Below are 5,052 nucleotides of genomic sequence, written 5' to 3' on the forward strand. Positions count from 1 at the left end.
TTGCGCCCTGAGGTTGAGGGTAAAACCCATGCGACTGGACGTATCAGCCCTGCAGGGATATCGCTAAACATCGTTAGAATCATATGTGTGATTTCTGCATGTTTCCTTTGTGATTTCTTTTATTGTTATTGTGCTTAGAAAGCTATGCCTTATCCAGACATCAATTGCATGCTAATGTATGTCTTTTTCAGTCTTTTAAAGATTTTTTTAAATAGAAAAACTAATCTTTGAGAATGCTTCCTTTGTGCCAGTCCTTATGCTAAGCTTTCATGCAATATTTTAGTTAACACTTCACATCGTTCTTGAGATGGATACCATTATTTTTCCTTGTTTAGAAAATGAAGGTCCTAAGACTGGGAATGGTAGAAAATGCACCCAGGTCACAGCCCATCAAGTGCAGAGCTGTAGACTTAGCTCTGGCCATCAACAGAGCTTTTCCTTAAGACTCCATGTGGACTCACTCCTTCTTACGTAATATAGCTACATCCCTCCACCATGAAGGGAAAACCCGTCTTTAGTAGGAAAGAACGAGATCAGCAAAGAATGGAAGGTAGAAATGAGATAAAGATGGAGAGTATATCACACTGCTCTTTTCTGCTTAACCCCCCATGACTCCCCACCACCATTATAGTAAACTCCTGGATAGGCATCACCAGACTCCTCCTTTTCTTCTCTCTGACCTGCGTTCTCCCCTGTGCTCACTGTGCTTGGTCAACTCGCATTGGCCATTTTCCTGAATCTTTAACAGGCCAAGTTCATTTCTGACTTAGGACCTGGTTGGTCCCTCTGTCTGGACTGCCCTTCACACGGAACTTACCGCAGCTGCCTCCTTCCTGTCACTCCACAGCAGCCCCTGCTCACCCACAGGTCACCCTCTATTATATCACTCTGTGTAAGTTTTATCCCACTATATCTATTTAAAACACTCTTATTAATCTGTATACATACGTACTTGTTTCCTACACAAAAGTTTGTGCAATGAAGGCAGGAGGATCCTTGTCTATTTTATTCACAACTCTGTTCTCAGCGCCGAGCATTCACCTTGTATTAGCTACTTCGCTAAATTCATAAATTAATTCTAATAGTTAATGTACAAATTTCTTTTAGATTTCTTTTAGATCATGTTATCTGCAAATACTAACACTTTTAGGGTGGAAAGTATAAGGTCACGACATCTGCAGATTTGGTAACTGGTGAGGGCCTTTCTGGCTCAAACCATCACCCTCATGTGGCAATCACATCCCAAAGGACCCACCTCCTAACACCATCACATTGGGGCTTAGGATTTCTACACATAAATTTTGGGAGGACACAAACATTCAGTCTAAAGTAATAACATTTATCAGATTAAGNATTAATCTGTATACATACGTACTTGTTTCCTACACAAAAGTTTGTGCAATGAAGGCAGGAGAATCCTTGTCTATTTTATTCACAACTCTGTTCTCAGCGCCGAGCATTCACCTTGTATTAGCTACTTTGCTAAATTCATATATTAATTCTAATAGTTAATGTACAAATTTCTTTTAGATTTCTTTTAGATCATGTTATCTGCAAATACTAACACTTTTAGGGTGGAAAGTATAAGGTCACGACATCTGCAGATTTGGTAACTGGTGAGGGCCTTTCTGGCTCATAAACCATCACCCTCATGTGGCAATCACATCCCAAAGGACCCACCTCCTAACACCATCACATTGGGGCTTAGGATTTCTGCACATAAATTTTGGGAGGACACAAACATTCAGTCTAAAGTAATAACATTTATCAGATTAAGAAAATCCCTGTTTTAGTCCGTTTTGTGTTGCTATAACAGAAATACGTGAGACTGGGTAATTTATAAAGCACAAAAGTTTATTTGGCTTACGATTCTGGGACAGCTGCATCTGGCATGGGCCTCAGGCTGCTTCTACTTATGGCGGAAAAGTGGCGGGAAGCCGGCGGGTACAAGCAGATCACATGGTGAGAGAGGAAGCAAGAGAGAGAGAAAGCAAGAGAGTGAGAGAAAGAGAAGGTGCCAGGGTCTTTTTAGCAACGAGCTCTGCTCTCGCAGGAATTAATAGAGCGAGAACTCACTCATTAATCCCCCCACCCCCCAGAGAGATCATTAATCCACTCATGAGGGATCCACCCCCATGACTCAATCAGTTTCCAACACTGCCACATTGGGGATCAAATTTCCACATGAGTTTTGGAGGGGACAACACATCCAAACTCCATCAATCCCCCAACCATAGTTTATTATGAATTATTATTATAAGTGAATCTGAATTAGAATGCTTTTTCTGCAACTGTTAAGATGATTATTTGATGTTTCTATTCACGAGGTGAATTATTATGACAGATTTTTAAATGTTAAGCCATCCTTGCATTTCTGAAATAAGCCAAGTTGGTCATGATATATTATCTTTGTTATATGCTGTTGAATTCAGTTTGCTAACACTTTTTAATGGTTGCTGTAGGGAGAATATGTATTATTATATATATTCTTAACTTTCCACAATCTATTTGGGGTTAATACTGTACCACTTCACGTACAAAAATGTAAAAACCAAAATAATAATAAAAAAGCCCTTACAGGTTTGTGTACCCTCCCCCACCATTCTTTATGTTATAATTTTTATATGTACATATACATACATTATAAACCCTGCAAGACAGTGTTACAATTTTTGCTTTAAATAGGCATATATCTTAAAGAAATTAAGAGGAAAAATAGTTTTTATAATTATGCAGATATTCACCATTTCTGATGCTCTTCTTTCCTAAAATCTGAGTTTCCTCTGTAATCATTCGAGTTCCTATGGAAGAAATTTCTTTAACATTTCTTGCAATGTAGTTTTGCTGGTGATGACTTCTCTTAGTCTTACTTTATGTGTTTGGCCTTTATTCCCAAAGGATATTTTCACTGGACACAGGCATTGAGTTTAAGTTTTTCCCCCCAGTACTTTAAACATATTTTTTACACTGTCTGTGATCTCAGTTTTTTCTAATGAGAAACCCGCAGTCATTTGAATCATTGTTTTCCTGTATGTAATGAATTATTTTGTTCTGGCTTCTTTAAAGATTTCTGCTTATCTTGAGTGTTTAGCAGCTTAGCTATGATGTAACCAGGCATGGTTTTCTTCAAATATATCCTCTTTAGGATCTGGGGAACTTCTTGAATTTGTAAATTTGTATCTTTCACTAAATATGACACATTTTCCATTATTTTTTCAAAATTTTTTTCTGCCCCATTCTTTTTCTTTTCTCATCTTAACACTTCAATTCCTCATCTGCTAGACTTTTAAAAATTACCCCCCATATTCCTGAGTCTTATGCATTTTTCCAATCTTTCTCTTCTTTCTCTTTCAGATTGGATGAGCTCTGCTCATTTACTGCCAAGTTCTCCGATTCTCTTTTCATCTCTCTTCTGCTATTCTGGCTATCCTGGGGATTTTTTATTTCAGGTATTCTCTTTTTCATTTGTAGAATTTTTATTCTTCAAATGTATTTTCTGTTTCTCTACTGACATTCCCTTTCTTTCATTGTGAGCATGTTAATCTTGGCCTCATTGAGCGTCTTTATAACGGCTGCTTTAAAGTCCTTAGACTAACAATTCCAGTCTGATTTATCTCAGAGTTGTCATCTTTTGTCTTTTCCTCTGACAATAGGTCACATTCTCTTTGCTACTCTTATGCGAAGAAATCTTAAATTGTATCTTAGGCCCTGTGAATGTTATGTTGGGTTCTTAATACTATGGGTTCTGTAATATGTCTCAGGAGAATATTGATTGTATTTTAACCAAGAAATTAATTTGAGAAGACTGGAATGGCAAATTCTCTCATGCCAGCAGTGGGTGGTTCAGATCTAAGATCAGGCTTTTAAGCTGACCTGCACATGGCATGATTCAAGGGCCCGACAGAGGCTTGGGCAGAGTTTACTACAGACTGACTCTCTAGATCTCTCCTTTACAGGGTTCCCTTCTCCCGCTCTGATGGTCCTGGTCAGCCCAGACTCTTCACATCTGGTTTCTCCAGCCTGAAAGATGCAGACTTTTCTCTTGACTTTAGTTGTCTGCCACTGCCAGCCTGACTGGGGCTGCCCTTAGGATAAAGCCAGTAAAATGTGAAACTTGCCTCATGCTGACAGTTTCCTCTGACTTTCCATTCCCCTCCAAAATATACCAGCTTTTGTTCACTCTCCAGAGGATTCAGTTAGTTGATTTTGTATTTTATCTAGAGTTTAGAGTTGTTATTTGAAGGAGGACCAATTTGAGCTTACTTATCCTTAACAGGAGTAGAACTCCTATAGGAAGATATTACTTTCAGATTCAATTTCCTTACATTGTAATACTCTTCTAATTATTTTATTTCACCCAGTGTCAATTTTGAGTTAAGGGTTTTTTAAAAAATTTGTCCATTTTATATAAGCTGGTGAATGTGTTGGCATAAAGTTGTTCATATTCTGATGGTTTTTTAAAAAATTTGTCCATTTTATATAAGCTGGTGAATGTGTTGGCATAAAGTTGTTCATATTCTGATGTTTTTTTAAATGTTTGTAGGATCTGTAGTGATGTTTCCTTCTCTATTCTTAATATTATTTATTTGAGACTTCCCTCTTTTAATCAATCTCACCAAGGAGCTATCAATAATTTTAGATTTTCAAGGAGCCAATTATCCATTATTGATTTCTATTGTATGGTTGTTCTCTATTTCATTAACATCTGCTCTTTCATTGTTACCTTCCTTGTACTTTCTTGGAAGTATGCAGTTAATATGCAGTTATTTATCCAACTCTTAGAGACTGATACTTTACTCTTTTAAGATCTAAAACAGTTGGTCCTCATTATTTGTGCTTTCCATATTTAAAAATTCACCAAAATTTACTTGTAACCCCCAAATCAATATTTGTCACATGTAATCATCTGTGTCTGTTACTTATAACAAAATATCTGAAACTGGGTAATTTGTAAAGGAATGAAATTTATTTCTTACAGTTCAGAGGCTGGGAAGTCCAAAGTCCAGAGAACACAGCTGGTAGGGCCTTTGTCTTGGTGGGAAGTCTCTACAG

This window comes from Galeopterus variegatus, unplaced genomic scaffold (assembly GCF_000696425.1).
Source record: "Galeopterus variegatus unplaced genomic scaffold, G_variegatus-3.0.2 Scaffold4482, whole genome shotgun sequence".
Lineage (NCBI taxonomy): Eukaryota > Metazoa > Chordata > Mammalia > Dermoptera > Cynocephalidae > Galeopterus > Galeopterus variegatus.